At 49.3% G+C, this 9,153-nt stretch overlaps 1 long non-coding RNA gene across 1 annotated transcript; it reads left to right on the plus strand.

Annotated features, from left to right (window-relative positions):
* The first annotated feature begins 462 nt into the window (after positions 1-462).
* On the plus strand, positions 463-1,811 carry LOC122490592. Its single transcript, XR_006299159.1, has 3 exons — positions 463-1,005; positions 1,356-1,473; positions 1,658-1,811. It is a non-coding gene; the product is annotated as an uncharacterized LOC122490592 (long non-coding RNA).
* Positions 1,812-9,153: the final 7,342 nt, after the last annotated feature.

Here is a 9,153-nt window from a genome sequence, read left to right on the forward strand (position 1 = left end):
GAACTCGTGGGCTGCAGAGCCTGAGGGCCCCCCCACCCTGGGAAACACAGTCAGGGGCCCGCTTTGTCTCCACCCCACACCCCTCCCCATCTCTCTTGCCATGCCCCCGCACTCTCAACTGCACGAGAGAAGAAAACCAGCCACACGGAGGATTTGGAGGCCTCTGGCCCACTAGTCCTTGGACTTGCCTTCGCTTCCCCCCAAAGCCTGCGCTCTTCCAGAGAAAGCTGCCTAACGTGGCGCTCAGCAGCTACGCGGGCTCCAGAAGAAAGTCACTTGGCTGGAGAGCTGGGGATTGCACCCCCCCCCCCCCCCCCCCGCCTGCCTCTTCCTTGCAACTGGCTTCCAGGGAGAGCTGGGGGTCGCCACGTGGCCACTTCTGGGCTGGGCCCCCCTGGGCCTGCGCCCCTGTCCCTCCCGTCCAGCCCCGGGGCGGAAGCCCACTCGTCTGCCCGAGCCATTTGGAGCACGTCGGCTCCTCCTCCCCGTACAGGTGTGCAGCTGGGATAACCGATGATTAATGCATGTGTCTGGCCGGGCCTTCAGGGTAATTTGATTTGCTTGATATCCAGAGTGATCACCCCTCTTTCCTTCCTCCCCACCTTCTTTTTTTTTTTTTTTCCCCCTGAGTTTGTGGCAGTGTTTACCTTAGTTGGTGTTTTCAGTTGATGAATGACACTTGTTTCTGGCCTCCGTTTCCGCCCAAGTTGTAATTAGATTTTGCACGAGGCTCCTGTGATTACGGACCTGGGCCTTCCTCCCCCGTCGGACCTCTCAAAAGTTACTCGGCTTCCCGAACTTTCCCCAGTTTTCCTTCCTGTCGTCCTCACCAGCACACCCCGGTGCCGATGGGCCGGCAGGAGGCCCCCGTCACCTCCGGGGGTTTAGGGTTTGTGCTGGCAACAGCCACATCCTGCTCCTGACGGAATCCATTAGGCTGGAGGGACGAATGGCTTCCCAGAGAGATGCGCTGATCTGCCGGAGGGCAGCCGTGCTCTGCCCCAGGTAAGGCGACGTCTGCAGAGTCACCCCTCCCAGTGGATGCTGCCTGGCTCCCCGGGAGGGGTTCTGTCTCTGCAGAGGGTGAGGCGAAGCTGTGTTTTCTTTTTTCTTTTTTTTTTTTTTAATTTTTTTTTCAACGTTTATTTATTTTTGGGACAGAGAGAGACAGAGCATGAATGGGGGAGGGGCAGAGAGAGAGGGAGACACAGAATCGGAAGCAGGCTCCAGGCTCCGAGCCATCAGCCCAGAGCCCGACGCGGGGCTCGAACTCACGGACCGCGAGATCGTGACCTGGCTGAAGTCGGACGCTCAACCGACTGCGCCACCCAGGCGCCCTCTTTTTTCTTTTTAAGAGCTCTGCGGAGGAGGAAGCAGCCTGGGTGCCTTGGAACTGAAATAATGCCCACGCAGCCGAGACAGCACCGCCAGTGAATTCACGGTCCGGGAAGCAGATGAACTGCACCGACCCAGGTTACTATCTGTCTGCAGAGTTGAGATGAGATTAGAGCTAGTGAGTCTGGTTCAGTTTACGCTGGGTCCACATCTAGGGCCAAGCAGTAAACGGAACATGTTTCTGGGGTTGCAAAAATTGGCTGAGGTTCTGCAAAACTATTATCCAACTGCTTTTGTTTTGGTGTGCCTAACTCCCTCTTAGAAAACTCGCAAGGAAGAGATTCGGAGGTGGAAGAGGGAGAAACATTGGTCCTTAAGAAACTGCTAAGAGAAATTTGAGGCCCCGGCGGCACCGTCTAGAAACACCTTTAAGGTCTCAGCGTGGACTTACTAAAAACCGCGCTGGGTTGGTGAGGACACAGCTGACGGTGGGGCGGGGGGGGGGGGGGGGGGGGGGGGGGGGGGGGGGGGCGTGGCCCTTGCCTGCCCCGGTATAGCTTGAAACCCTGTTGGGGACAATAGTGACAACCTAGGGCCATGGAGAAGAGAAGGGAGCCGGTGTCAGGACGTGGATTGTACTCCCTCCTCTGTCGCTAATGAGTGCTGGGACCTTGGGCAAGTAATCGCTCAGGGTCGGGGTCCTCACTACAAATTAAGGGAGTTGAAACAATCTCCTAAAGTTCCTTAGAGCCTTAATCTTCAGAATCTAATTACCACCCCCAGTAGATCTGTTGTATCACCAAGCAATAAAGGGAACGATGTAGACAAAAGGATGCCGTTCAGAAAGCACCGTGTCACTATGGACGGCTCGAGGGGGGACCACGGAGGAGCGGGGGCTCGCGCTGGACGGTGGGGTGGGCAGGACACCCAGCAGGGAGGGAGCCCAAGGGGTGTTTGGAGGATGGGGAAGAGGCCAGGTGGGGGGAGGTGGGTATTGAGAGAGAGCTTGGAAGGTTGGACCCAGATGGGGAGGGTGTGGAACTCTGGCCTGAGTTCTAGAACTTGAGTTTGTGTGCTGACAGCTCAGAGCCTGGAGCCTGCTTCAGAGTCTGTCTCTCTCTCTCTGCCCCTCCCCCACTCATGCCCCGTCTCTCCGTTTCTCAAAAATGAATAAAAATGTTAGAAAAACAAAATAAGAAAATGTTGTTGTGGTGGTAGAACATACATACCATAAAATTTACCACTTTAGCCACATTTAGGTTATGGTATTTAATACATTCACTATTGTGCAGCCATCACCTCTGTCCCTGTCCAAAACTTTTTCACCTTCCCAAACAGATGCTCCGTACCCATAAACAGTGGCCCCTGGTTCCTCTCTCCCCCCTGCCCCTGATAACCACTGTTCTGTTTTCTGTCTCTAGGAGTTTGCATATTTTAGGAACCTCACATAAGTGGAATCGTATAATATTTGGCCTTTTGTGTCTGGCTTGTTTCATTTAGCATCCTGTCCTGGAAGTTCATTCCTTTTTAAGGCTGAATAATAATCCTTTGTGCGTTTAGAACACGTTTTGTGTATCGGTTCATCTGCTGACGCTCACTTGGGTTGGCCCCACCTTTGGGCTCTTGTGAATGAGGCTGCATTTAGCATTTGAAATTTGGCCAGGAAAAGTCTTACTCCTTATAAGGTATGCTAGGCTTTTATTTTATTTTATTTTATTTTATTTTATTTTATTTTATTTCATTTTATTTTATACTATAATAGCTTTATTTTTTTAGGTTTATTTACTTATTTTTGAGAGAGAGAGAGAGAACACAGGGAGGGACAGCAAGAGAGGAGAGAGGGAGAATCCCAAGCAGGCTCTGCACCGAGAGCATGGAACCTGAGGAGGGTCTCGAACCCACCGACGTAAGATTATGACCCGAGCTGAAACCAAGACTTGGACACTTAACCAACTGAGTCACCCAGGTGCCCTGGTATGCTATGCATTTAAAAACATTTTTCTGTGGAGAACTTAGAGCAGCTGAGATATTCCTAGATGACCCAGGTTAGTTGAAGGGCTTGGAGAATGGCACCGGAGGGCTCTAGGGGGTGCGGAACTAGAATGTTTTGTTTTGTTTTGTTTTGTTTTGTTTTGACAACTACTCAAAACTCTATGATCATTGGAGAAGGTCTTGGCAGAGGAAGGAAGCCTTCCTGGAAGCCTCTTCTGGAAGGAGGCAGAGAATCAATCTTCGGCCCTCAGGACCTACCCGTGTGTTTCTTCTCCGTTTTCTCTCCTACCCCTTAACCAGATCTGCTCACAAAAAAAGGATTATTTACTGGAACAAGCACCAATTTGTTGTTTCTCCCAAGAAATATTTGCATTTTCAACCTCATCTCTTCTTAGGGAATAAGACTAGATTTTTTTAAAATTGTCAAATGGGGGCGCCTGGGTGGCTCAGTCGGTTAAGCGGCCGACTTCGGCTCAGGTCGTGATCTCGCGGTCTGTGAGTTTGAGCCCCACGTCGGGCTCTGTGCTGACGGCTCAGAGCCTGGAGCCTGCTTCGGATTCTGTGTCTCCCTCTCTCTCTGACCTTCCCCTGTTCATGCTCTGTCTCTCTCTGTCTCAAAAATAAATAAACGTTGGGGCGCCTGGGTGGCGCAGTCAGTTAAGTGTCCGACTTCAGCCAGGTCACGATCTCGCGCTCCATGAGTTCGAGCCCCGCGTCAGGCTCTGGGCTGATGGCTCGGAGCCTGGAGCCTGTTTCCGATTCTGTGTCTCCCTCTCTCTCTGCCCCTCCCCCATTCATGCTCTGTCTCTCTCTGTCCCAAAAATAAATAAACCTTGAAAAAAAAATTAAAAAAAAAAATAAACGTTTAAAAAAATTTAAAAATAAAATAAAATAAAATAAAATAGTCAAATGGATCCCAGCATTGGACGCTCAGTTGGAAGAGGTGTGGGGAATCTTCCCTGACCTCCTACCCGGCTGTAAATCTTACTTAGGTGCCCTTCCATTCATACACCATTGGGGCTTGAGGAAGAAGGTATTGGTTCTTTTGGGAGGACTCTGTCCTCACAGGAGGAATGGGAGAAGGCATTCGAAATCCAAAGGACGGGAGAAGCGTCCCCTTGCTTTTGCTGTTTCTAATCGCCAACGCTGCTAGAGAGAATCCAGGCATCGTCCCAGGGGTCTGCGCAGAACTTTGTAGTTTCTAAACTTTTCTGAGATGGGGGCCGTTGAAGGCATGACTCCCTTTCTTTGGGAACTCCCTGGAGATTATAGTATTAGGGAGATTCCCCTTAACTGGTTTCGCAAGGCGGGACTGACCTGCCTGGATAAGGGACGCCCAGCTGTCTGTATGCATGACGGCAGGTGATACCACTTGTGTGAGCACTCTGAACGCAGTGCAGACTTCGGGTGATGAGAATCGCCTCAGAGGTCCCGCTCTGTCTCCACACGTCCAACCCGTGAGGAGTTGTGTTATCCCACGTAATCCCACAAAGAAGAGGTGACGGGAGTTGGGTTTTTGTGCCTTAGCAGGTGGAGTGGAAGGAGAAGGGCTGGCAGAGGGGCGCCTGGGTGGCTCAGTCAGTTGAGTGTCTGACTCTTGATTTCGGCTCAGGTCATGATCCCAGGGTTGGTTGTGGGATCGAGCCCCACGTTGGGCTCCATGCTGAATATGGAGCCTGCTCAAGATTCCCTCTCTCTTCCTCTTTAAAAATAAAATAAAATAAAGTCAAATAAAGTCAGATAAAATAAAATAAGGAAGGGCTGGTAGAACAAGCAGCCAGCGTGGCACAATGTGTCCAAGAAATTTACAGAAAGTCTTTTTTCTTTTCTTTTCTTTTCTCTTTTCTTTCTTTTCTTTTCTTTTCTTTTCTTTTCTTTTCTTTTCTTTTCTTTTCTTTTTTCTTTTCTTCTTCTTTATTTTTTAGCTACTCAAAATTCTTCATTTTTTTATGTAGCTTTCTGACTCAGTGCTCGTGCCTTCAACACTTTCACAATGATTTTTCTGCTCCTCAATAAGGAAAGCGCGCTTGATCCCGTCACGAACACATGCGGCACGCACGAAGCCACCACAGGCCCTCCTGACCTGTTGTAGACAACCTCATGAGAACTTTAGGCTTCACGGCACGAACTCCCTGAAGCTGGCCTGCACGCACGCCCGCCACGTGCAGATTTGGGGGCTTTCCCAACCTCCTCGGTGTAAGGGTAGAGGATTCGGTCAGTTAAGCGTCTGACTTCCGCCCAGGTCACGATCTCCCTTTTCTTGAGTTCGAGCCCCGAGTCAGGCTCTGTGCTGACAGCTCGGAGCCTGGGACCTGCTTCGGATTCTGCCTGTGTTTCTGCCTTCCCCGGCTCAAGCTCTGTCTCTCACTCTCGCTCTCTCAAAGATAAAGAAACATTAAAAAATAATAATAATAATAAATAAATAAAAATAAACAATTCTATTACCAGGGGTTCAAGAGAGCCTAGTTTTGTTAGAGGCTGTCTACGGCGGTATGTCAAATGCTGGACCATTCTGAATGCCGACGGACAGACGCTGTCCCGGGAGAGCAAAAAGGTACAAAGGGTCCTATTTCTTTGGCCACCTAATAAGGAGGACAAAGGTTGTGGTATGGCTCTCAAGTATTCAGTCAGCCAGTTAGTCACAAAACGTTTATTGAGTACTTGTTATGTACTGGGCGTAGGGGCTAAAGAGATAAAAGGAGGGTGTGTTTTCCGTGTGCACCAGTCAAGTTGAGGGCAAAGGCAAGTACATAATCAATTATAAGGCAGAGAGTGGAAGATTGTATTTCCCCCAAATGGCCACGGTGATTACTCTAAAATATCATATATTACTAAAAAATTTGAGGAGGAGTAAGGGGACCAGATCAGGAGACATTTATGACTGAAAAGATCTGGCATTACACTCACAGATTCCAAGGGGGAATGCCATGCCCCATGGCATGCCATGCCACGAGGGATGACCCGAAGAAGTGCCAGGATCAGTCAGGAGGCAGGAAGGGGGGAAAGGGTGAAAAAGAACCTCCACTGTGGTTTCACAGGGAAAGCATCAGCGAGGCAGCGTAAGCGAGCTTAGGTTTGGCTACTTTGAGTAATTTCAGTGAGGCTCTGAGGCACAGGGACTGTCCCTAGTTGTCTGGGAAGTGACCCTGGGGTGATGAGGGCATGGGGCGTAGTAGCTCGGAACATGACAGACCAGTAAAAACGTTGACGTGTGTGGGCTCTGGATTGGTTGGTTTGAATGTGAATGGTGTGCTTTGTGAAAGGTCAGCAGTTCACCATCTCCAGGAATCCGTTAACCCTGGGAGGGGCAATCTCTCTGGGGTTGACAAGGCCCCAGACGTCAAAGCATTGGATTACAGAAAATACAAGACGTGGTTCATAGAGTGATATTTTGGGTCCCGCATGTTTTCCAGAAGCCTGCCACTCCTCCATCAAGAAGGGGAATCTATGTCCTTGTGCCTTGAACTTGGAGGACCCTTGTGCCTTGAATAGATTGTGGAAGAAGTTAACACCGTGGCTTCCAAGGCTCGGTCAAAAACAAGATGGCCTCCATTTGGCTCTTTTTCTGTTGGGATACTTGCCCTGGGAATGTAGACGACACCACGTTGTGAGGAAACCCCAGGCACAGACAGGGGCTGCATTTCTGAATTCTGACTGAGAACCCCAGCTGAGGCCCCAGTGAGACTATGCCAGACATTGGGCATGTGAGTGAACATTTAGATCCCAGCCCCCAGCCTTTGAGCCACACTGGCTGATGCCAACTGGAGCAGAGGTGAGCAGTCCTCTAGGAGCCTGCCGGAGTGCAGATTCATAAGCAAAATAAATAGTATCATTATTTTCAGACACTAGTTTTGGGTTAGTTTGTTGCAGAGTGCTAGATCAGTATGCACCCCGGGTCGCCGGCCAGGTCGGGGAGCACAGGATGTTTTGGATACACATGGGGAGGGTGGGCCAGGGATAGGGGAGGAGACAGGTCAGAAAAGGCATCCCAGAGATAATAACAGCCACATTTGAGAGCTTACTATATGCCCAGGCACTATTTTAAGGATTTTATGTGCGTTCAAGCTGTTTTTATTCCCAACACTTCTGACACCGAATGTGGGACTTTGCCTCATACCAACCAATTCTTTAACTCTCTGGACAGCAGAGAGTTCTGATCTGTTCCGATGTGACACTGCCTGGAGTTAGTGCAGACATCGCAGGTGAAGGGGTCAGTCCCACAAGACTGCTCCCACCACCTCACCCCTTCAGACACTCATTACGAGTCCCGGGTTGTGACCTGTGCCTCTGACCAGCCAGCTATACGTGATCCCCTTCTCGTGTTTGATAATTTGTTAGAAGGGCTCACACCCCTCAGGAAAACACTTCACTTCTTAATATTACCAGTTTATTATAAAGACTACAACCCAGGAACAGCCAAGTGGAGGAGATGTACAGGGCAAGGGGTGGGGGTGGTGGAGGTTCATGGAGCTCCATGCCCTCTCTGGGCATGCCACCCTCCCAGCACTTTAAAAAATTTTTTAAAAATTTATTTATCTTTAAATAAATAATCTTTAAAGTTTATTTATCTTGACAGAGGGGGAGAGAGAGAGAGTGGGAACACGGGTAGGGGAGGGGCAGAGGGAGAGAGAAAGAGGGAGAGAGAGAGGAAAACAGAGAATCCCAAGCAGGCTCCACTTGGCCAGCACAGAGCCAGATGTGGAAGAATCACTTAATTAGCAGAAACTCAGGTATGGAAAGGGGCTGGCTGTGAATAACTAAAGCTGCTCCCATCTCTCGAAGTTTCAAGGATTTTATATTTTCTTTTTAAATTTATTTGTAAAAAGTTGAAGTCCGTTGTGTTATGCTAGTTTCAGGTGTACAATTTCGTGATTCAACATCTCCATATAGTGCTCAGGGCTCATCGTGGGAAGCGTACTCTTAATCCCCTCTACCTATCTCACCCATCCCCCACCCGCCTCCCCTCTGGTAACCACCACTTTGTTCGCCACAGTTAACTCCGTTTGGTTTGCCTCTCTCTCTTTTTCCCCCGCTTTGTTCATCTGAGTGAAATCACATGGTCTTTGTGTTTCTCTGACTGACTTGTCTCACTCAGCGTGATACCCTCTAGCTCCATCCACGTTGTTGAGAATGGCAAGATTTCATTCTTTTTTTATGGCTAAATAATATTCCGTTGTACAGATACTCCATCTCCTTTACCCATCCATCTATTGATGGCCATCTGGGCTGCCTCCATAATTTGGCTATTGTAAACAAAGTTGCAAGAAACAAAGGTGTACGTATATCGCCTCAAATCAGTGTTTCTGTATTCTTTGGGTAAATACCCAGCGGTGCTATTACTGGATCGTAGGGTAGTTTTGAGGAACCTCCTTACTGTTCTCCGCGGTGGTGGCTGCACCAATTTGCATTCCCACCCACGGTGCATGAGGGCTCCTTTCTCCCCCACATCCTCGCCAACGTTTGTGGTTCTGGATTTTTAGTCTTAGCCATTCTGACGGGGTGAGGTGATATCTCATTGTGGTTTTGATCTGTAGGAAGCTCCAAGGATTTTAGAAGCTCTGAGTCAGCGGCTGGGGAGGAGACCAAATATATATTTCTGACCGTATCACACCGCATTAATTCCTGTCATCTTCGTAAAAGCCGTACAATGTTAGTACCGTTCCTACTTAGAAGGTGAGGAAACCAAGCTCAGACGACACAGCTAGAGGAACGTATTGAAGTGGGGTTTCAGTCAGGTAGCCTGACTTCCAAGTGCGTGCTTTTATCTGCAAGATTATGTCATTTTATTGATTCACAGCCTCTTTCTGTCTTTTTTTTTCACAGCCT

The sequence above is a fragment of the Prionailurus bengalensis genome, chromosome B2 (assembly GCF_016509475.1).
Source record: "Prionailurus bengalensis isolate Pbe53 chromosome B2, Fcat_Pben_1.1_paternal_pri, whole genome shotgun sequence".
Classification (NCBI taxonomy): domain Eukaryota; kingdom Metazoa; phylum Chordata; class Mammalia; order Carnivora; family Felidae; genus Prionailurus; species Prionailurus bengalensis.